The sequence below is a fragment of the Astatotilapia calliptera genome, chromosome 11 (genome assembly GCF_964374335.1).
Source record: "Astatotilapia calliptera chromosome 11, fAstCal68.1, whole genome shotgun sequence".
In the NCBI taxonomy this organism is placed as follows: Eukaryota; Metazoa; Chordata; class Actinopteri; order Cichliformes; family Cichlidae; genus Astatotilapia; species Astatotilapia calliptera.
In genome coordinates, this window is record NC_137432.1 from 353,717 (window position 1) to 378,796 (window position 25,080).

Genomic DNA, 25,080 nt, shown 5'->3' on the forward strand with positions numbered 1-25,080 from the left:
TCTGAAAATTCATTTGTCATTAAGATCACTTCCAGTCTGAGTTATTGTCACATTGCCAAGACAAACTGGGAAGTAGAAAATCATTCATTTTACAATATTTATTCTATTCCATCAAATTAGAACAATAGATATTAAACTGTGACTGCTCTTGGTTAGCATACAACCAAGAATTCCAGAACACACACAGGATGTGTGTGTTCTGGAATTCAATGCTTCCGCGATGATGGCACCTGTGTTTGGCTCTGCCGCTGCCGGTTGCAGTTTTTCTCGCTCTACTCTAGTGCTATTTTTTTCGACCTTACTGCTCTCCTTTTTTGTCTCTGATGTATTGGCCGCTTTAGTCTACGATCGTCTGATGCTGCTGGCAATTCGCTCCACTATGGTGGGCCTGGATACCTCCTCTTCCTACAACGGTATGTTCCACCCTCCATTGCCAGAGTCTGGATTTTCAACAGACGTTGCCAACAGGTACCCTTCTGGGCTCACGTAAATTGCGGAGCAGAAGAGGTAAAAGAGCAGGTTCAGCTGGTAAGCGACGCCTAGCATCTCTGGTCACCTGTGCTCAGACAGCTCGTATGGAGGGGAATTTTTCTTCCATGTCCCTACTTGATCATGTAGGGCCTGGACCTATGGGACCGTGTTACCTTACAAATGTTTATCGAGACTCTCCAGTTGTCTGGCCCTCTGTCCCTGCAATGAATGGAATTTACGTCCCTCAGTTCTGTTAGTGACATGACTTCTACCTCACTGAGCATGGCGCTTCTCAATGGCTGATCAATAACCAATAAAACATTCTTGTTGAATTAATTTATTCTTTCCAAAAAAATTACATTTTTTTATTTTGAACTGAAACTTGGCAGTGTGACGGTGTCTGACTTTTGACCCTCATTCTATTATATTTAACTTTATATTTCTCTACTACTGCTAATTTTCTGATGTTTTTAATTTGGTGTTGCCTGTCTCTAATGATGTTGATTTATTAAGAAATCTTTTTAATAATTAGTCTTTCTATTTTAGATAGTATTTGTCCTTTTAAATCCAGATTAGCTCCTGTCTTAAAATCATCCCCCTGCATAAACAACAGCATTCGCTGCTTAAAATGTGCGTGTCAACCTTTTAGCTTCTTTTAATGCTTCAATTCAAAATGCAAGGGCTGCCTATTTCTCTGACTTAGTCTCAAAGAGTAGAGGTAACCCCAAGGTACTTTTTGATACCATTAGTGATATTGTTGCTCCAGCTCCACCTGCTGTCCCAATTTCATCAAATGATGACTGAAAATTTTCTTTCTTTCTTTGTTGAAAAAGTTAGCAAGGTGAGGAACAATATCTCTCCTTCTGTGTACCTCTTGTCTTCTCCAAATTCTTCTAGGCCTGTGTTAGAATGATATTACTTGACATGCTTTAATACGAAGCACTCCGGGTCATCTTAAAAAGGTAAGCACCACATTTAATCAAAAGTGTGCACATTGGAGCTTATATAAATTGTCTGTTCGCTAAGTTTTTGTCAATTTGCTGCAGTAGACAAAGGCTAGAGACCCGTGGGACGGGAACTAGGGTGGCAATCTGGGAAGTTGAGGACCCCAGAATAGCTATATCGAGGTGTGGGATCCTCGTCACAGTTGAAAGCCTGCACGAGGGCGGGCCCAAGTTTTTCGGCTGCCTAGATTCCGTGCAGAGGGGAGCGAACTCGTTGTAGTGCCTCTAAATTCAAATTTTATTTGTCATGTACACAGTCATACACAGTACGATATGTAGTGAAATGCTTGGACAACTGCTCGTGACCTAAAGAAAACAAAAAAGGAAAAGGCTATGAATAAGATAGGAAATAAATATGAAAAATTAAAAAGGGTAAATTTAACTAGGAAGGAATAAAATATAAATTAAGGTTAAAAATGAAATAACTGTACAACACAAATTAGAATGAAGGGTAAATTTAACTGGGAAAGAATAAGATAAAATATATAAATTAAAGTTGAAAATAAAATAACTGTACAACACAAATTAGAATGAAGGGTAAATTTAACTGGGAAAGAATAAGATAAAATATATAAATTAAAGTTGAAAATAAAATAACTGTACAACAAAATACACAATACACAATATAGAACTATATAAGAATGTATGAAGAAATATAAATAAATATATACACAATAACAGCAGCTGTACAAGTATTAACTGGAAGTGAAGAATGTAGTGACCAGTGTTGTGCAATCCACATTATGTCTTGTGCAGTGCAAATATGCTTAAAGTGATTTAAGTGATGAAGTGAAAACAATGTCCAGAATGTCCAGTGTGTGTGTAAGAACAATATGTGTGGGTCAGTACTGTGTGGTGGTGTGATTGAGAGACCGTATCGCCTGCGGGAAGAAGCTCCTCCTCAGTCTCTCTGTGTTGGTCTTCAGGGAGCGGAATCGCTTTCCTGACCTCAACAGAGAGAACAGTCTGTTGTTGGGATGGCTGAGGTCCTTCACGATCTTCCTGGCCTTGGTCCAGCACCGCCTGCTGTAGATTGAGTGCAGGTCAGGGAGCTCGGAGCGGATGGTGCGCTCAGCTGACCGCACAACCCTCTGTAGAGCTCGTCTGTCCTGCATGGTGCTGTTCCCGAACCAGGTTAAGATGTTTCCCGTCAGGATGCTCTCTATGGTGCACGAGTAAAAGTTCCTGAGCACCTTGGAGGGCAGTTGGAAGTCTCTCAAGCGTCTGAGGTGGTAGAGACGCTGCCGGGCCTTTTTCACCACGGTGTTGATGTGACAGGACCATGACAGGTCCTGCGTGATGTGAACTCCGAGGTATTTGAAGCTGTCCACTCTCTCCACTGGGCACTCGTTGATGACGGGGGTCTGGTAGTTCCTCTCCTGCTTAGTGCTGAAGTCCACTATCAGCTCCTTTGTCTTACTGACGTTTAGAAGGAGGTTGTTCCTCTGGCACCAGTTCTCCAGATTCCTAATCTCCTTCAGGTAGGCCGTCTCGTTGTTATCAGAGATCAGGCCCACCACGACGGTGTCGTCAGCAAACTTGATGATGGTGGTGGAGCTGGTAGTGGCCACACAGTCATATGTGTACAAAGAGTACAGCAGGGGGCTCAGAACACACCCCTGGGGGGCTCCAGTGCTGAGAGTGGTGGAGGCTGAGACATGTCCGCCCATCCTTACTGCCTGTGGTCTGCCAGTTAGGAAGTTGGAGATCCACTGACACATAGATGAGCTGAGTCCCAGATGCTCCAGCTTGGTGGTGAGTGTGGAGGGAATTATGGTATTAAATGCAGAGCTGTAGTCTATGAAGAGCATTTTAACATAATTCCCCCTTCTAGTGTCCAAGTGAGTGAGTGATGTGTGGAGGAGATGAGAGATGGCATCGTCTGTGGAACGATTTGGACGGTAAGCGAACTGTAGTGGGTCCAGTGTGTCTGGTAGTGAAGAAATGATGAAGTCTCTGACCAGGCGTTCAAAGCACTTCATCACTACTGAGGTGAGGGCTACAGGGCGATAGTCATTGAGAGAAGCAGGGTGGGGTTTCTTCGGGACAGGAACAATGATGGACTCTTTGAAGCATGTGGGGATCACCGACTGAGATAAAGAAATGTTGAATATCTCAGTGAACACAGGAGCTAGCTGGTATGCGCAGTCTCTGAGGATACGACCTGGGATGCCGTCTGGTCCTGCTGCTTTCCTGGTGTTCACTCTCTTGAAGGCTCTCCTTACTTCATGCTCGGAGATGACGAGCACGTTTCCGGTGCTGGCAGTATCTTCCTGTCTGCAGCCGTTAGCGCCGCTAGCACTAGCATTGTTGGAGTCCTTAGCTGCAGCCTCGAAGCGAGCATAGAAAGTGTTCAGCTCGTCTGCCAGAGTCACGGCCGCGTTCCTTAGTCCCCTCCACAGGCTCCTAGAGTCACTCTGTTGGAGTTGTGACTCTAGTTTCCTCCCGTAGCGCTGCTTCGCCTCTTTCACCGCCCTCCGCAAGTTATATGACGCGGCTTTGTACGGGTCCATGTCCCCCGTCGTGAGTCCCGTGTTGTAGGCAGCGGTGCGGGATCTCAGAGCGTCGCGGATGGTTTTATCCACCCACGGCTTCTGGTTGGGAAACGTTGTGATAGTCTTTGTCTCCACGGTATCATCCGCTAGTTTCCCGATGAATCCCACAACCGCTTCCGTAAACACGTTGACATCATCATCGGAGCTGTTTCTGAACATGCCCCAGTCTGCGTCATCGAGTGCGTCCTGTAACGCGGCCACCGATTGATCCGTCCAGCGCGCGACCTTCCTCTGAACCGGAACTTCCTGTTTCAGCCTTTGTTTGTATTTTGGCATGAGGAAGATGGAGGCGTGATCAGATTTGCCAAACGGAGGGCGGGATTGTGCCTTGTAGCCGTCCTTGACCGTAGTGTAGCAGTGGTCCAGTGTCCTTTCACCTCTGGTGGGGCAGGTGATGTGTTGATAAAAGTTCGGCGCCTACGTACCGGTTTGGTACAGATGCTGCCTCCAATTACTGAGACAATTGGATAGTGACTTCAGGCACCCTACTTGCTCTGGGAGACTTCAGGGCCATAGCTGGAAGATGCATTACTATAACAGCATTAGAAGCGGTGCAGATTATAGCAAGAGTTGTGGATCTTCCTGACACCACACCTTACTGCCGTGTGCAGGAGAGTGGGGAATGCTGTCAGACAGAAGTACCCGAACCCAAATGCTTCGGTGATTACTAAGTTTGAGTGGAAACCAGATGGGTGGCATCGTCCGCATAACTGCAGCCGTAGCACCAATCCGTCTGTCCATCTCCGGCTCCCTTCTCCCATCACTCGCGAACAAGACCCCGAGATACTTGAACTCCTCCACTTGTGGCAGGAACTCGTCCCTGACCCGGAGTGGGCAAAAGTTATGAACAGAATCGTGACAAAGGGCAGCCCTGGCGGAGCCCATCACCCACCGGGAACGAGTACGACTTATTGCCGGCTATGCGAACCAAGCTATTGCAACGGTTGTATAGGGATCGAATGGCCCGTAGCAATGGGCCAGACACCCCGTACTCCCGCAGCACCTCCCACAGGACACCCCGAGGGACATGGTCGAATGCCTTCTCCAAGTCCACAAAACACATGTAGACTGGTAGAGCTGGTGCAGTGTTCCACAACCAGGACGAAAACCACATTGTTCCTGCAAAAGCAGCAGGAAGCTTTTCACCATCAGGTTGCAGTTTCTCAGCATAAAAAAAGAAGGCACCGAGTTGCCAGTTCTCCATCCCTCCTTTGCAAAATTCTGCAGCAAACCTCGGCACCGGGTTGCCAGGATCTCAGCCACTCATCCCTCCTTGACTAAACTGCAGCAAACGGGGCACTGGGTTGCTAGGTTCTCAGTCACTCATCCCTCTTTTGCAAATTATGCAGCAAACCTCAGCACCGACCTGCCAGGCTTTCAGCCACTCATTCCTCCTTTGCTAAACTCTGCAGCAAACCTCGGCACTGGGTTGCCAGGTTTCCTTTATCCCTCATTCGCAAAAGCAGCAGTTGTCAATCCCCCAGTTCTCAATGCAAAATGCAGCATGCTTTGGCACAGAGTTGCCAGCTTCCCTACATATGCTAAAGATTTTTTTTAAAAAGACACTGGGTTGCCAGGTTTTCCTTCATCTCCCATTTGCAACGCAGCATTAAGCTTCTCTACTACCAAACTGCCAGTTTCTCCGCATCTATCATCGCAAAGCAGCGGCAAACCCTTCTAGGACTTTGGTGTCAGATTCTTGCTATATCTATAATTTCCAAACTTCAGCGACAAGCTTCTTACACCTGAGTTGCCAGGCCCTGCCCATCTATCATGGCAAAAGCAGCAGCGAAATCTTCTAGCAGGTTCCTTCTATATCCATCATTCGTAATCGCAGCAGTGATCTTCTTCCACCACTTTGCCAGTTTCTCTGCATCCGTTATTGCAAAGCAGTAGTAAACCCCTCTGGCACCGAGATGCCAGGTTCTCTCTTTATTCCTCATTCGCAAATGCAGCAGGATGCTTTTGACACCGTGATGCCAGGTTCTCTTCCTCTGTCCCTCCTTTACGAATGCAATATCAAGCTTGACACCGAGATGCCAGGTTCTCTCTTTATCCCTCATTCGCAAACGCAGCAGCATGCTTTCTAATATAGAGTTGCCAGTTTCTCTGCTCGGCACCGCGATGCCAGATTCACTGCCATCTTTCCTGCCTTCGCAAAGCACCGGCGAACCTTCGTGGCACCGGGATGCCAGGTTCTGTTCTCTATCGCTCCTTTTAAGACATCCAAACTGCGCCGTGCACATAATCCTTCGTGGCGTCCCTTCACTTCTCATGTGCTTTCACCAGCATCATCAGGCATCCACCCTCGACACAATCGACCCTCTAATCAGTCTTTCAATTCATCAAATCTTCCCAAGCTGCTGCTGTCACTTCTGTTCATTCAAAAATCAGCTCAGTCGTTATCCCTACCTTATCGGAAGTAATTAACCAGCTGAGCACCCCCTCAAGTCAGATCATTTTTAAAACTAACAGTGTGAGATCTCCCAGACAGGTAGGATCTCAGCCATGATAAAACATTTCCCGTAACTCCAATAAATTGTTCTAGACTATCCAATAAAATACAGTAATCCACAGTGACAAATGCAACACTGAGATCCAGCAATAATAAAACTGAAGAGCGATCATTGTCTGCATTTACCAGTAGATCTTTTACCACTTTGACTAAAGTGATTTGGTCTAAAAGCAGACTGAAATGGTTCAAACAGATTGTCTGTTGACAAATGCTCAGTGAGCTGCTAAAAAACCACTTTTCCAAAGACCTTAGATAAGAAAGACAAATATGAGATGGGTCTATAGTTTGCAACTATGTCAACATCCAGTCCGACTCAAGATTGGTACTACCACAGCTGATTTAAAACATTCAGGGAAGACTCCGGTTGTTAACGAAGTATTTAAAAGAAACAGAATGTAGGGTCCTAATACAGACAGTTCGTCAGAGAAATCCGTGTACTGTGAATACACGTGGAAGATGGCGCCAGCAGTATGCATGGCGACACGTCCGTCAACTCTGCTAGCTTTGCTTTGGCTTATCCTTTTCTACTTTATCCCAAAATGCGCTCGCTCTGCATGTGTACAATCACCAGTTACTCTTAGAAATCAAAGCATCGTATGACCTGGCACTTAAACAAACGGAGACAGGAGATGAGGAGGATATGGGCCTCCTCCACCACTTTTTGAGCCCTGTATTCCGGTTTATCTGTGCCAACACTCCTACACCACTTCCTGGATGAAGCGCCCGAGGAAACGAGGAAAGCGGGCTGGTACACTCATCAAAGTCTGAGCTCTTCTCCATGCTTCTCGTGGAACTACTGGACCAGCAGAGTGCATCTTTAGATGGATCCTGCCTGTTGTCGCAAACTCCAAATGGCTTTACTAAATGTAAGATCATTAGCAAACAAGACGTTTGTATTAAACGACTTGCTAAAGTCACAACAGTTGGAATTTCTGTTTCTGACAGAAACATGGCTTCAACCCGGTGAGTCTGTAGCTTTTTCGGAACTGGTTCCTCTTAATTTCTCATTCTTCAGTCTCCCTTAGCCCTCTGGTAGGGGGGGAGGCTCGATTTCATTGCCATCAAACATTACAGCACGACTCATTTTCTAGTTTTGAACTCCAGCTGTTTGAGTTACACCTGAATTCTGCTGCGCCTTTGCTGTGTGCCCTCATATACCGCCCTCCCAAGTTTAACAAGGATTTTATCAAAGAGTTTTCAGGTTTTATTGCTGGAATCGTTCTTAAATTTGACAGTTTTTTAATCCTTGGTGATTTTAACATCCATGTCTGCTGTGACTCTAAACTTTTGGTCAAGGACTTTTTAAATATTATTGACTCTTTTAACTTGACCCAGTGGGTTACCGGTCCCACGCATGAAAAAGGTCACACACTGGACTTGGTGCTCTCCCACGGGCTAGATGTGTGCATCACAGAAATATCCGAAATATCTCCGATCATCTTCCTGTGTTGTTCACTCTAACGCTGTGCTGCTCGGTAGATAAGCCGTACGTCCCAGCACGCAAAAAGTGAGCGCTTAATGCTCTAACAGCGCCCGCTTTTTCTGCTGCCTTTATGGACTCTGGAATAATGAACTCTAACTGTAAAAGTGTTGAGGACCTTTCGGACATTCTTCATTCTACCTGCACTGATATCTTGGACTCTATTGCTCCGCTCAGGACTGTGCGCGCTAAGCATTTATCAGAGCCGTGGTTAAATGAACATACGCGCTCCCTCAGAAGTGACTACAGACGCGCTGAAAGGAGATGGAAAAAGGACAGATTGCATGTTTCCCTACAGATTTTAAGGACTCGTCTTTCTGCTCACCAAAAAGCTGTAAAAACTGCAAAGACAAAGTTTGTCTCAAACTTAGTGTCAGTAAACAGTCACAGGCCTCAGGTACTTTTTAATGTCCTTAATCGCTTTCTTAGTTCACGTGATAATTCTGGAGTCACTTCTTCACCAAGTATGTGCGATGATTTTTTAGCATTTTTTAATGACAAGATCCTATCGATTAGGGCCCTTGTCTCGTTGTCTGCTGCTTCAGATCCAAGTCTTTCTCCTGTGTGCTCAGCTGTCTTAGAGCAGTTTGATCCCGTCTCCCTTAATGACTTGATCACGGTAGTTAGTAACCTAAGATCATCACACTGCCCCTCTGATTGTCTCCTTCCAAGCTTGCTTAAAAGCACTTTTAATACTGTTGGGCCTTTTATCCTGAGATTAATTAATATGTCCCTGCGTCCCATCATGCTTTAAACAAGCTATAGTTGAGCTTCTTCTTAAAAAACCTGGACCCAACTGTTCTGTCCAACTACAGGCCTATCTCAAAGCTTCCTTTTCTATCTAAAGCAGGCATGTCCAAAGTCCGGGCCGTGATTGGCCTGCGGGCAGATTTCATGTGGCCCACAGCTTCAGTCTAATTATGTATAATTTATGGCTCACTTTCCAAGTCTGAATAAATAAATCCTGGCTTTAGAGGTGTAATTCCTTTTTTCACCACATGGTGGCTGCACATTTTTTCTGCTACTTGCACCTGTGCTGCGAGCCCGCCCTTCTCTGCTCATTTCTGCCATGGCGACTGTTAGATTTATATTGTTTATTGTCATTTATGCTTAGAAATATTTAACCATATATGCTTAGCGGTGTATAATCGATTGTGTAGTGATAGGATGTGTGATCTTTGGCAGTCTGCATAGGCTTGGTGTGCATTCCAGAGTGTTCTGGCATTCACACCCATATTCTGGGAGCATGGGAGAGGGCGTACCTTCTCTTATTGTTTTATGGTAGGATAAACGTGTCTATATCTGTTTTAGGCTAAGTGCCTTTTGTTTAGATGAACTGTTGGACTTCCAAACCAGCAGGGTTAGGGAAGTTGTTTATGGGGTCACACTCTGACCCCCCCCCCCCCCCCACACACACACACACACACACACACACACACACACACACACACACACAAACACACACTTACACAACACACAGGCAAGGTACTCTTTGTGTGTATGTATACGTCGTATGTTAATGAACCTATGTATATTCATGTAACCTCAATAAAAGAGCAGTGTTACGGGGGAGCAGATGAGAGCAACTGGGGTCAAGCGAAGGAACGGCGTTTGTCCAGTTCTCTCCCGTGCACGAGAAACATAAAGATCTTTGCCTACTCGTGTCTTGCTTTGCTGTGTAATTAAATTGTCCTTAACGTTCCAACCAATATGGTTTATGCTACAAACCTATCAGCGACTGTACAAAAAAAGAGAAAGGTTGATGGTGCGGTGGGAATTGCAGTATTTTTTAACTGAAATTCGAGGCAATTGTGTTTGCCTGATTTGTAAAGAGACTGTTGCCTTGTTTAAGGATTTTAACATTAGGAGACACTACGAGACTAAACATGTTAGCTTGTTATATGTTGCAGCATATAACAAGCTAACAGGGAGTGAGCGCGCTGAAAAAGTAAAGCAACTCCAAGCTGCTCTGGCTTTGCAACAGCGATTTTTCACGCGGGCCTGTGAGACACATGAAAATATCACGAAAGCCAGCTACGAAGTGGCTATGTTAATAGCTAAACATGGCAAACCTTTCACTGAATGTATGTTTGTCAAAGACTGTGTCATGAAAATGGCGGAGAACATTTGCCCCGAGAAGAAGCAAGAATTTCTGAATGCTTGCTTGGCACGCATCACTGTGGCACGAAGAGGTGAGGATATACCGCGCAACTGCTGATTTATTTACGAGGAGTCGACGACAAGATGAACGTGACAGACGAGCTGCTGGATCTCAAAAGCCTTAAGGGTCAAAGCAGAGAATTGGCTTCTGTTTGTGAAGCTGTTGATGATATGAAACTACCATGGAGTAAAGTTTCTGGGATCATTACTGATGGTGCACCTGCCATGGCTGGTGAGCGAAGCGGATTGTCCACACTGATCTGCAATAAAGTCAGCAAAGAAGCAGGTAACGCTGTTAAACTTCACTGTATCATTCATCAGCAGGCTCTCTGTGCCAAACATCTCAAATTTGATGATGTTATGAAACCCGTAGCAAAGACAGTCAACTGTATTCGCTCTAAAGCTCTGTACCACCGACAGTTTAAGCAGTTTCTTCACGACATCCAGGCTGAATATGGTAGCTTAATTTATTACAATGATGTGAGGTGGCTAAGTCGGGGGTCTGCACTACAGCAATTTTTCTCTCTCAGAGAGGAAATCAGACAGTTTTTAGATGAGAAGGGACAACCAATGGAAGAACTGTCTGATCCTGTATGGCTGGCAAATTTGGCTTTTTTGGTTGACATTACGAAGCATCTGAATGCGCTGAATGTTAATCTTCAAGGAAAAGACGCAGTGGTGAGCCAACTATACGCTCACATCAAGGCCTTTGGAACCAAACTGCAACTTTTCCAAAGACACTTGTCCCTAACAGAGCCCTGTACTGCACACTTCCCAGCTTTGAAAGAGGTTATTGACAGTTTCCCAGTGGACATTAATGTCCAAATGAAGAGGTACGCAACAGCTATTGCGTCTCTTTCTGGAGAATTTAATAAACGCTTTCAGGACTTTGCAGCTATTGAAAAAGACATGCTGCTTTTCTCATCTCCCTTCTCCGTGGACCCTGATGATGCTCCTCCGCAGCTTCAGCTGGAGCTCATTGAGCTGCAGTGTGACGATGAGTGGAAAACACCGGCAGTGTTCTTTTGTTGACTTTTATCGGCAGCTAGACAAAGACAGGTTTCCTGAAGTGCGATCTCTTGCTAAGAAAATGCTGAGCTTATTTGGTTCCACATATTTGTGTGAGCAAACATTCTCTGTCATGAACTTAAACAAGAACCGATTGAGATCAAGGATGAGTGACTCCCACTTGCGTGATATTTTACGCATCTCAACCACTGCCCTCAAATCAGACCTAATTGCTTTACTAAAATCTAGATCTCAGTATCACCCCTCTCATTAGTCCAGGGATGTCCAAATTCTGTACTGGAGAGCTGCTATGCATGTTTTAGTTATTTCTGGTTTAGCACAGTTGAATCAAATGAAGAGCAGGCCTCCAGGAGTGACATCCCTGCATTAGTCATGTGTTCCTGAACAGTAAAAAGCATAAAGCATGCTAATGCAATCCACAAAAGGAAACGTATTTTCTAAAACTCTTAAGATTTGGTTTTAACTGTTGATGTTATGCTCTTAATTCATAGTTGAGTGTGTTGTGTACATATTGTGTAAATTTACAAATGTGTTTATTTCTTGCGGCAAGTGAACTTCCAGTTGTGCAGTAGATGTGAAAAACTTTGGCTTCCTGAAAGGTCTTGTAAAAGTCAAGGGCAAAATTCACTTAAAAAAAACTTTATTGATAACAGAACACTTTTCATTACTTATAACTCCTGTTTAAATGTTCATTAGGCAAAGATATTGCAAACTCATGGAAATTTAGGGTATTCTATACAGTTTGTTCACTGTTGTCTGACTCTCCAGATATAAATGAAAGGCGGAATTGTGTCTTTAGAGTTGTAAATGCTTGCCTGAGTGTCTTTTATTTAGGTACATTTCTATTTTAAAAATAAAGGTAATTGTGACTATTAAAATTGTTCTTCATTATTTTTTCATGTACTGTAACTTTGTTATGGAAAAAAAAAGTCAAAAGGAACCATTGGCCCCCAGGCATCTTCACTTTATAAAATTTGGCCCTCTTTGCAAAAAGTTTGGACACCCCTGATCTAAAGTCTTGGAGAAAGTGGTCTACCTACCTACAGTTGCAGGCCCACCTTGATTTTAATATGATCTCTGAAAAATTTCAATCTGGTTTTAAATCACTACATAGCACTGAGACGGCACTTTTAAGGGTTTTTAACGATATTCTTTTAACTCTGGACTCTGGCAGCCCTGCTGCCCTTTTATTGTTGGACTTGTCAGCAGATTTTGAGACAGTCGACCATGACATCCTGTTATCACAGCTAGAATTTCATGCTGTCCTAAAAGGATCTGCCCTACAGTGGTTTCGGTCCTATTTGTCAGAAAGGTCTTTTCATGTCAATATGGGCCCTCACAACTCCAAAATAGCCCCTCTTTAATACGGTGTACCTCAAGGCTCTATTTTGGGTCCTGCCCTGTTCGCACTCTATTTGTTGCCATTGGGCTCCATCTTCTCGCGGTACAGCATTTCATTTCACTGTTTTGCTGATGATTGGCAGATTTATCTACCTTTAAAAGCAGGGTCAGACCATCCGCAGCTCTCATTACGCTGACGATGTCAAACAGTGGTTGTCATTAAATTTTTTAAAGCTAAATGAAAATAAAACTGAGGTTGTCATTTTTGGCAACTTTAATCATATCAACAGCACTCTGGGCGCCCTTTCCTCTTAATGTAAAAAACCTCGGTGTCTACATTGATGGTTCTTTTAAATTGAATAGGTGAGTGCAGTAGTTCAGTCCTGCTTCTTTCAGTTAAGACAGCTGGCCAAGGTAAAGCCATACCTCCCGACTAACGTCTTTTTTCTTACTTGCAGGTTGGACTACTGCAATTCATTGTATTATGGTCTAGATCAGGCCACCATCCATCGTCTTCAGATGGTTCAAAATGCAGCTGCTCGCCTGTTAACTGGCAGGATCTACAGGATCCAATTTAAACTTTCACTTTTTATTTTTAAGTCACTTAATGCCCGAGCACCTCCTTACCGGTCTGAGCTCCTCTCTGCCTATGCTCCAGGAAAAACCATGAGGTCTAGCTCAAAACTAATGCTGTCAATCCCACGGACTTATCTCAAACCCGTGGTGATAGATCCTTCTCTGTGGCAGGTCCCAGACTTTGGAATAGTCTCCCCTTAAATATTAGATCTGCACAAACACTTGAGCAATTAAAATCATTACTAAAGACACATTTCTATGCCTGGCTTTTAACACACTATGACCGAAGCATTTTGGTCTTATTTGAATTAGTTTTAGTTATTGTTTGAATTCTTTTATTGTCCTATTATTGTTTTTTATTGTTATTATTGTATTACATTGTTGCTTTTTAATGCCATTTTTATATTGTTAAGCACTTTGTGCAGCATCGGCTGTTTGAAATGTGCTATATAAATAAATTTGACCTTGACCTTGACCACAGTTCCTTTATAGCCCAGGCTGGTAGAGGATCCAAAAAACAGGTTGTACATCGAGCTGCGTTTACAATTTTAGTTAATCCAGACAGGGAAATAACCTTAAAGTCAGAAAAAAGTTTATCAGCACAATGAAAAACAGACAATGAGTCTTTCCAAGACTGGAGAAATACTTCTAGTGTGGAAGTCAAAGGAGCTTGCAAAGAAAAGCGTCTGGACTTCTTTAAGTTACTTGAAGATGTTTCACCTCTCATCCGAGAAGCTTCTTCAGTTCTAAGGTCAAATGGTGGAGAGTCCCAGATATAAACCTAGTGGGAGTGACCCCCCACAGAGGGACAAAAGGACCCCCTGATGATCCTCTAATCGCCTGAGCCAAGGTGTGAAACTGGAGTTTCGGGTGAGTTCATTGTGAAACCTGGCCCCACCTTAACATGCGAATTCCTGAGATCAGATGGCCCAGGATGTGAGTGGGCGTTAAGGCGTCTGGGAAGGGATCTCAAAACTGGATTATAGATGGCAGACAGTTGGTGTCGTAAACCACCGCCTCTGTTCAAAGTTGGTCGCTCACAGTGGACATAGATGGCTTCTTTCACTCCTCTTTCAAACCATCTGTCCTCTCTGCCCAAAATGTGAACATTGGCATCCTCGAAGGAGTGTCCTTTATCCTTAAGATGCAGATGGACTGCTGAGTCTTGTCCTGTGGAGGTGGCTCTTCTGTGTTGTGCCATGCGCTTGTGAAGTGGCTGTTTGGTCTCTCCAATGTAGAGGTCTGAGCATTCCTCGCTGCACTGTACAGCATACACCACATTGTTAAGTCTGTGTTTTGGAGTTTTGTCTTTCGGGTGAACCAGTTTTTGTCTGAGCGTGTTGCTGGGTCTGAAATGCACCGGGATGTCATGCTTGGAGAAAACCCTCCTGAGTTTTTCTGATACACCGGCTACATAGGGGATGACAATGTTGTTGCGTCTGTCCTTCTTATCCTCCCTCGCTGGTGTCTGGTCTTCTTTTCTGTGCCTCTTTGCTGACTTTAAGAACGCCCATTTAGGATAGCCGCACGTTTTGAGTGCTTCCTTTACATGTGTGTGTTCCTTCTTTTTACCTTCAGGCTTAGAGGGAACATGTTCTGCCCGGTGGTGTAGGGTCCTAATTACTCCAAGTTTGTGTTCCAGAGGGTGATGGGAGTCAAAGAGGAGGTACTGGTCCGTGTGTGTGGGCTTCCGGTAAACCTCGATGTTGAGGTTGCCGTTCTCCTCAATGTGCACAGCGCAGTCCAGGAAAGGCAAACAGTTGTCCTTTGTGTCTTCCCTGATGAACTTGATGTTTTTATCCACAGCGTCCATGTGCGCAGTGAAGGATTCCACTTCTTGTGTCTTGATCTTGACCCAGGTGTCGTCCACATATCTGTACCAGTGGCTGGGTACTCTTCCTTTGAAAGAGCCAAGAGCCTTCCTTTCCACTTCCTCCATGTAAAGGTTGGCTACAATAGGTGACACGGGGGAGCCCATGGCACAGCCATGTTTTTGTCTGTAAAAGCCTTCGTTGTATTTGAAATATGTAGTGGTGAGGCAGAGGTCTAACAGTGTGCAAATCTGATCGGGTGTGAAGTTGGTCCTGTCCTCCAAGGAGCTGTCTTCTTGTAGTCGTTTTCTGACCGTCTCCACGGCCTCTGTGGTGGGTATGCAGGTGAAGAGAAAGACTACATCAAAGGACACCATGGTTTCATCTGGATCCAGGGTAAGTTTCTGGACCTTGCCGGTGAAGTCGGTGGAGTTCTTGATGTGGTGTGGGGTGTTCCCCACGAGAGGAGCAAGGATGGTAGCAAGGTGTTTAGCAATGTTATAAGTGGCTGAGTTTATGCTACTGACTATGGGTCTGAGTGGGACAGCTTCCTTGTGGATTTTAGGAAGTCCGTAGATGTAGGGTATGGCATCCCCTGGGTAAAGGCGGTGATATGTAAGGCGGTCAATAATTTTGTCCTTTTCAAAGTCTTGAAGGCAAGCTATAACTTTCTTTTTGTAGCTGCTTGTGGGGTCTCGCTTTAAGGCTTCGTAGGTATTGTTGTCACTGAGGAGAGTAGTGATCTTTGTATGGTAATCTGTAGTGTTTAGGACCACGGTGCATCTTCCCTTATCAGCTGGTAAAACAGTGATGTTGTGGTCTTTGCTCAGGGAAGCGACGGCCTTCTTTTCCTGTATTGTGAGGTTGGATGGAGGGACTTTGGCACTGGAGAGCGTGGCTGAGACTTTCATCCTGATTTGCTCTGCTTCTGTCTGTGATAATTTATTAATCCGTATGGCAGATTCTGTGGCTGTGATGAGGTCCACTATGGGAAACTGTTGTGGAGAAATGGCAAAATTGAGTCCTTTGGCTAATACTCTCTTTTCAGGTTCAGTGAGAATTCTGTCTGAAAAGTTCTTAACCCATTTCTCCTGACTGTCTTCAGGTGTATTTTAGTATTTAGTATTTAGTATTTATTTATTTATTGTCATTGTCAAGAACAATGAAATTGCGTTTGGGGCTTCCATACAACCCCAAAAAAAGAAGAAAATAATAAATACCCCTTAAAACCCAAGTGTACATATTTAACCCAGTGTGACTCCAATGCAATAAGACAATCCTTAGCAATAATGTTCGTAGAAATTCAGACAAAGACCTGAGAAACATGACAAAATACAACAATGCAACCCATTCAATATTATTGTACTGTGAGATATGATATCAGATATGATAGTTATCTATTTAAGAAAGAGGGGGGGGGCAGGAGGGGGAAGAGAATAAAGATATGATGCACCAATGCAGACCAGTTCATTGCTATTAAGAAGTTGGATATGGTTATTGTCCGTGAGAGGGGGGCAGAGAGTTCAGGAGCCTCACAGCCTGTGGATACAGGCTGTTGGCCAGTCTGGATGTTCTGGCCTGTATAGACCTGTACCTTCTCCCTGAGGGCAGCAGATGGAAAAGGTGGCGCGCAGGGTGATGTTGGTCCCGCAGGATACTGTGCACCCTCCTCAGACAGCGAGTGGGGAAGATATTACTGATCTCTGGCAGACTTGTTCCAATAATTCTGCCAGCTTCTTTCACCACCCGCTGGAGTGCTTGCTGGTCGGCCTTGGTGCAGCTGGGGAACCACACTAGAAATCCATACGTCAGAACGCTGCTGATGGCACAGTTGTAGAAGTTCAACATCAGAGATCTGGGAATGTGTGCGCTCCGCAGTCTCCTCAGGTAGTAGAGGCGCTGTTGGGCCTTCCGTACAACTGAGGTGATATGGTTGCCCCAGGACAGGTCCTCGGTCACAGTTACCCCCAAGAATTTAAAACTGCTCACCCTCTCCACCGCCTCACTGCCAATGAAGAGAGGCAGATGGTTGTTATGGCCCCTCTTCCGGAAATCTACAATGATCTCCTTGGTCTTTTTGGTGTTTAAGACCAAGTTATTGTCGTGGCACCATGACTCTAGTTGTTGCACCTCTGTCCTATAGTTTGTCTCATCATTGTTGGATATAAGTCCGAGCACTGTAGTGTCATCTGCAAACTTAACAATGAGATTGGACGCGCAGGAGGAAATACAGTCATGGGTGAAGAGAGTGTATAGCAGAGGGCTCAGAACACACCCCTGAGGGGCACCGGTGTTGACCACAAGGGTGGAAGAGGTGTTCTTACCCACTCTGACACTCTGTCTACGGTTAGTGAGGAAGTCCACAATCCAGTTGCACAGAGAGGAGTTAAGTCCCAGTTGGTGGAGTTTGGGACGGAGTTTGTATGGCCGGATGGTATTAAAAGCCGAGCTGTAGTCTACAAAGAGGAGCCGTGCATAGGTGTTCCTGTGTTCCAAGTGCTTCAGTAATGTGTGCAGCACTGTGGCGATCGCATCCTCGGTTGACCGGTTCTCCCTGTATGCAAACTGGTGCGAGTCCAGGGATGGTGGAAAAGCAGCTCTGATGTGTTTAATGACCAGTCTCTCCAGGCATTTGGCGGGAATGGGGGTGAGTGCCACAGGTCTGAAATCGTTCAGACATGTGACATTTGACTGTTTTGGGATGGGAACGATGGTTGCTGCTTTGAAACAGGATGGTACCAGTGAACAGGACAACGGGGTGTTATATATAGAGGTGAAGACGTCCGCCAGGTCCGCAGCACAGTCTTTTAGCACCCGGCCCAGCACTCCATCCGGCCCGGCCGCCTTCCTGGTGTTAATGCTCCGGAACACACGCCTCAGCTCATGAGTGCTCAGGACCGGAGCAGGGTCGGTTGAGGGGAGAGGGGACAGGACAGGGTCGGTGTTCTCCCTGTCAAAACGGGCATAAAAGAGATTTAGATCCTCAGCCAGAGTAGAACTGTTGGCTGAGGGTGATGGTGTTCTTCTTTTGTAGTCCGTGATAGCCCTGATGCCCTCCCAGACCTGCCTTGGGTTTGTGTTGTTCTCAAACCTGGCCTCGATACGCCTCCTGTGCTGCTGCTTGGCAGTCTTGATGCCTCTTCTCAGGTTGGCCCTGGCAGCACTGTATGCCTCCTGGTCCCCGGATTTGAAAGCATTGTTCCTTGTTCGAATAAGTTGTTGAACTCCGTGTGTCATCCAGGGTGGATTATTAGGGAACACACGGAATCGTTTCCAAGTTGTTACATTGTCCGCACAGAAACAGATGTAGTCCAAGACAGTGGAGGTGTAACTGTCCAATGCGACACGATTGTCAGTGTCCTGCACCTTGAATACATCCCAGTCTGTGCAGGTGTGTTTTCTTCTCTGGGTTGTGTAGGTTCAGGATGAGGAGTGTGTGTTTTTGAAAGCAAGGTGTGAAATTTCCTGCGTTGTCTTTCTTTTCCTTTATAGTGTTGGGCCCGCTGAGCCTTGTCCACAAACTTGTAAACCTCTTCTAAGATTGGAGAGGGTAGAAGGATTTCCAGTTCCTGCAGGGTCTGGCTGATCTTGATCTAGAGGGCATCTATGGTGAACTCACCCGAAAACTCTGGCTGATTGGGACCCACACCCAGTTTCACACCTTGGCTCAGGCGATTAGAGGATCATCAGGGGGTCCTTTTGTCCCTCTGTGGGGGGTCACTCCCACTAGGTTTATATCTGGGACTCTCCACCATTTGACCTTAGAACTGAAAAAGCTTCTCGGATGAGAGGTGAAACGTCTTCAAGTAACTTAAATGCAGCAGTGAAGACAGCTGAGAATTGGGGAGCAGTTTCAGGTGTTATAGGGCATATAAGAGAGGGGGCCTGGGTTTGTTTGGGGGATGAGTGAGGAATTGGAACATTAAACAAAATGAAATTATGGTCAGACGGACACACATCAATCACTTCAACGCCGATCACTGAGAGCCCAGATGACAAGATGAGGTCAAGAGTGTGGCCCTGCTTGTGTGTAGGGCCGTTGACAGACTGGGTCAGATTAAATGAGTCCAAGAGTTGTAAAAACTCCCTAACCAAAGGTTTAGAGGGGCAACACATATGGATATTGAAGTCGCCAAGGATTAGAAGCCTATCAGTGGTTGGTAATGTCACAGATAGAAAATCCGAAAATTCCTTAATGAAGTCTTTGTTAAGGTGAGGAGGCCTATAAACTAGAGCACAGAGTACAGGAGAGGACAGATCCAGCATAAACAGTTGCAGTTCAAAACTGGTGTAGACACTTCTGGGTAGTATTCTGCATTTAAAGTGATCTCTGAAAACTGTTGCTAAGCCTCCTCCATGACGGCAGGTCCTAGGTGTGTTAAGGAAGTTACAGTTTTCAGGAGTGAATTCCACAAAAGCAGCTAGATCATCAGTAGTTAGCCAAGTTTCAGTAATAAAGAGAAAGTCCAAGCCATGAGAAACAAACAGGTCACGGTATATGAAAGTCTTGTTCACCACGGACCTTGCATTGATTAATGCCAATTTAAGTGGTGAAGAATCCAAGACTGAATGTGTGACAGCACCAGATGGTACAAATTCCAGATGCTGAAAATTGGTGATGTTGGCACCTCTTTTTTTTCCTGTCCAGTCTAGTTGGGTTACGACGGAAAGCTGACCAAATAGATGGTATTTGGTGAGAAAGTCCGTTTCCCACAGGATGATTATACACATGCAGATTATGACGGCAGCCCCGGTGAATATAGCGTGGACAGCGAGCTATCCCCAAAGCAACACAGCGCGCATAAGTTTGGGGAGGCAGCCGAGTCCTTGTGTTAAGATGTAGCAGTTCCAATTTTGAATAGTGCATTCCGTCATTTGCATAAAGGTCCGAGCCTTTAATATGGCTATAAAAAACACTGCATAGTCCAATGATAAAACCAAGCAACAGTAGGCATATCCATTGTATGGTTAAAAGGGGAATCATAGTTTCTCCATTTGTTCACACAGCCAAGTTAAAACCACGTTAGCCAGCATGCCACAGCCACGAATTAAGTAGATGCGTCTCTAACAGCATCACCATCAACACAGGAGCACCTCAGGGATGTGTCCTCTCACCACTGCTCTACTCCCTCTACACTTCAGACTGCGTGGCCACCCATGGCTCCAACACCATTGTGAAGTTTGCTGACGACACAGTGGTGTTGGGTGTGTCGGGATGAAATATTATTTTACTATTCATTATTATTACTGTTGCATCACTTATGATTTATCATTATTATCATTTCATTGACACATTTATTGAAACTGATGATGTTATATTAAAGTCTGTATTTCAGGTGTTAGTATAACTACATTATAATCTTATATACACATATATTGCCTTTTTGTGCTTATTAAAGGGTTGAAGTTAATTAATGGTTTGAAGCTACAGCAGGCGCGAGTTCGACTGATCAATGGAGCAAAGTTCAAGCTGAAAGAATTGCCTATATATACAATTTAACACATATTATACATGATTGTTTAAGAGATGAAATAAAGGCCGTGTGCCCTGTGCTATGGATGTTTGCCTGGTAACAGATGACGTAGAGGGGGGTCATGTACTGAGGTTAAAACACAGACACATAGTCTGCCTGAGTGAACTGACTGCAAATGTTGTGTACCTGCATACGTGACAGTTTAGTTCTGATAAGCCCAGAAGAGTGTAATAACAGGAAGCATCTGGAGGAACAAAGGAAGTAGCTGTTCTTTTTTAGAATATCTCCTGAGATAGAATTACTGGAACATGCATGTTGTTTTTCATCTGCGGTGACGCGAGTTACTGGTCATCATAAGTATAAATATCACACCCACCTATTGTTCGGGGGAGATCGAGGCTGATGTTTTGCAGAGCCCATCTTCACCACATATATGCGTTTTAATAAAATCATTTGTGTTGACCCACTATGGACTTTCAGTCGTATGTCTCTTCTCAAATAAGAACCAGGTAACAGGTGCCATCTCCAACAGCGATGAGGCGGCCTACATTGACGAAGTGAAGAATCTGGCATCATGGTGCCAGGATAACCATCTCCAGCTGAACGTTGGCAAGACCAAGGAGCTGGTGGTGGACTTCAGAAGGAGTCAGCACAGAGACTACAAGCCCATTATCATCAAGGGAACTCCAGTGGAGAGGGTGCAGTCCTTCAAGTATCTTGGTGTCCACATCTCCTCAGACCTGACATGGGCTGCCCACATTCAGGTCCAGACCTAAAAGGCTAGGCAGCGCCTGTACCACCTACGACAACTGAGGAAGTTCAGGGCCTTGCCAGCGATCCTCAGGACTTTCTATGCAGGTGCTGTGGAGAGCATCCTCACACAGAACATGACATCGTGGTTTGGGAACAGCTGTGTGAAGGACCAAAAAGCTCTCCAGAGAGTGATCCGTACAGCAGAACGCTGCTGCAGGATTGCTCTCCCCCCGCTTCAGGACACCTACACCAGGAGATGCCGGACTAGAGCAGCGCAGATACTGAAGGACCCGTCCCATCCTGACAACAAACTGTTCCAACTTCTGCAATCTGGTAGAAGGTTCCGCATCCTCCGGGCAAGGACAGAGAGACTCAAGAGGAGCTTCTATCCCCAAGCCATCCGGGCCCTAAACCATAACAAGCCCTCCCCCCACACTCACACACCCGCCATCTCACAGCATCCATAAGTGACTGAGACAGGACTCTCTTCTAGACAGTCTGAACCCACCGGCACAATGTACATTTCAATTTTTTAAAAATTTTAATATGTTCAGATTGTCTATTTTGTAAAATGTTCAGATAGTGTATTCTTATTTAATTCATTTAATGTAGAGAATTCATCCACTTGCTGCACACAATGCCACTTACTGCATATAGTGTCCCCCGTGTATATATTCACTTAATGTATATATTGCTCTTCCCGCTGTAAACACATTATTCAGACAAAAAACATTGCATTTATTTTTTATCATAACTCTAGTTTTACGTGGCCAGTCAACATGATTTAAAACTGGTATATAGTTTGAAGTCCGGGCTTTCGACTCTGACTCTGGGTCGCTGCATCTTGTTGCTGTGCCATCTTAAATGGGTTAAGAAATTAATATAGCCACTACAGTGACCATCAAAACAATGAAACAATATTGCCGTAAACAGTTTTGTGACAGCATGGAACAAATGATAGTGTAATATGAAACGATAGACGTTTTTATATCGTCATCTGCTATATATCATTATATTGAACAGCCCTAGGGGCATGGGTGTCTCTCTTCTCTCTCCTGAAGTCCACAAGGAGCTCTTATATGTTTGCTGGTATTCAGGAGCACGTTATTGTCAGCACACCATACAACTAGGTGCTTTACCTCTTCCCTATAGTCAGACTCATCATTGTCATCTGCAGACTTGATGATGCAGTTGGATCCATACCCTAGGTCTGCAGTCACAGGTGAAAAGGGAGTAGAGGAACGGGCTCAGCACAAAGCCCTGTGGAGTGCCAAGGTTGTTGTCTGTAAGGGTGATGGCGGTAGTGCATTTTTGGCATGACTTGACATGTTGGTCAGAAAGTCCAGATGGAGTTGCTGATTCCAAGTTTAATAATCAGTGTGGAGGCAATAACTGTATTGCATGGTGAGCTGAAGTCAACAAAGAGCATTCTTGCATAAGTAAGTAAGTAAAGTTTATTTATATAGCCCCTTGCACAGACGTGTCACAAAGTGCTTTACAAGAAAGGAAAGAAAACACAATACAGTCATAAATACATCATAAATACAACATAACCCCTTGTCTAATTAAAAGCTTTTTGAAATAAAAATGTCTTTAGCTGCATTTTTAAGTTCTCCACCGAGTCCAGACACCATAGAAGTAGAGGAAGTGCAATCCACAGTCTGGGTGCAACAGCTTGGAAAGATCAGTCCCCTTGAGTTCTAAAACGAGTATGGGGGACCACTAAAAGGTTTTGATTTGATGACCTCAGGTTGAGAAGGGGTATGTGTATGAATCAAATCAGCAATATAGGGAGGGGCATGTCCCTGTACTCTAAAGGTTAAAACTAAAAAGGAACCTAAATCTGATTGGTAGCCAATGAAGCGACTTTAAAACAGGAGTCATATAAGCTCCCTTGATCGATCGGGTCAGTAGCCTCGCTCACTCTGCAACGGCTGTAGACGAGCTAGCCCTTTCTTGTTTAGAAAAGTAAACAGGCTGTTACAGTAATTGAGTCTTGTAGAGACATAAGGATGGATTATCATCTCAAGTTCACTTGTTGACATGATGGATCTAAGTTTTGAAACATTCCTCAAGTGAAAAAAAGCTTACTATCTTACTTACTACCAGCTCATTTAAATTTCCCCCCAAACAAAAAGCTTCATCAAAAGTAACACCTAGATTTCTAAGGTTACGCTTCTGTGAGGAACCTAAATCACCGATTTGCTGTTTAATATCAGGCATTGGTCTGGTGCAATAATCAAAGATTCTGTTTTGTCTGGGTTTAGCTGTAAGCAATTGTTGTTCAACCATTGTTTAATGTTGGTTAAACACTCAATTGGAGCAGAGAGTTTATGAACTTCAGAAGGCTTAAATGAGTATTATAGCTGAATATCATCAGCAAAAAGATGATAAGACGCATCAGGAGACTGCCATATTTTCTGTGTGCAAAAGGGCAAAAGCTGTTCAGGCATGTAGGTGATGAGTGTTTTGGCACTGGCGTGATGGAGGAAAGAAAGAAAATGGAGTCCATAAAATGAAATACATTTGGTTTTCTTTTTGTTTCCTGCTTGAGAGATGACCTAAAGTATATGATTTCTTCCTTGCTGTTCAGGCTTGTTTTATTTTTATTTACCAAAGTTAAATTCTGTCCATCACTTATCTAATTAATGTCAAGCTTAAATGCATATTACATTTCTATAAGCTTTAGTATTTGGAGACTTCAAGGAGCCCTTATTGTTTTTCATGCTTCCTATGTCTGCTTTGATTTCTTGATTTTTAAGTTTTGTCTTTTGGCCTCTAAAGGGTCCTTTTTTGTCACTTCCTCCACCTCTACATATATACCTGTCTTCAGGATTCATTTTTAAATCCTCACCCTTTCATAAAAAAATTTAACAGAGAAATTCACAGTCAGGCTGTATGACAGTCAGTGTATGTAGTCCATCTACACCATCACTCTTCATCTCACTCACTTAGTTCAAACATGATAAATTTACCGTCTGTTCTACAGACCTGCCAAAGCTCATCAAGCATTTCTATTTGGTTGTTGTATCACAGGTTCTAAAAACTTTCTGATTATTAAGCTTTAATAATTATTTATTTTTCATCTTTTGATAAAGCTATGCTAAAAGTTATCCCTGCTTTTAGTGTCTGCAGTAAGTTAGGATAAATGTATGCAGACCTGTCTCTGTACAGAGATGTGATCTTAATCTGGTCAAAAGGGAGGATGAAAATTTCCCTTAAAAATCGCTGCACCATTGAACATACAGAGATTACAGATGGACCGATCCGATATTACGTATCGGTATCGGTCCGATACCGACCTAAATTACTGGATCAGGTATTGGACCGATCCGATATTACGTATCGGTATCTGTCCGATACCGACCTAAATTACTGGATCAGGTATCGGAGAAAAATAAAAAAATGTAATCCGATCCATTAAATATCAAAAAAACATCTCACAAAACTTGCGACATGGCGATACTCGGCTCACAACCGTAGCACGTCGCAGCAGTGTGCATCACGTGATAGAGCGGCTGTGTGTATTTGGAGCCTCGCTACCAAACCAACATTTCATCTCTGAGGAAGTGATCCCAGAGAGAAGTAAATCAAGAGTGTAAGTTCATCTCTGAATGTTAGTAAAGCATTCCAGCCTTAAGCTTAACAACCGATATATGGAGAGACTGCCTCTCTCTCTCTCTCCCGCTCCCTCTCCTGTTGCTACTTCAATCATGAAACTGATCAATGATCAGCTGATCGGCTTTTCTCTCTTGTTTGTTTATCGCCCACTTCGCGGCACAAAGAGGAAACCAGCGGCTGAACAACGGCAGAACGTTTAAGTTTGATAAGCTGTTGTTAGAATTTAGTTAATATTACTTTGTACACCAGGATCTTTTTCTACGCAGCTGACGGCTGGTAACTGTGCAGGG

General features: G+C 44.3%; 1 protein-coding gene across 3 annotated transcripts in view; it reads right to left on the bottom strand.

The window, feature by feature from the left end:
- The window catches only part of LOC113032636 (NACHT, LRR and PYD domains-containing protein 3-like), a 53,398-nt gene that overhangs the window by 2,837 nt on the left and 25,481 nt on the right, over positions 1-25,080 (bottom strand). The window lies entirely within an intron of this gene.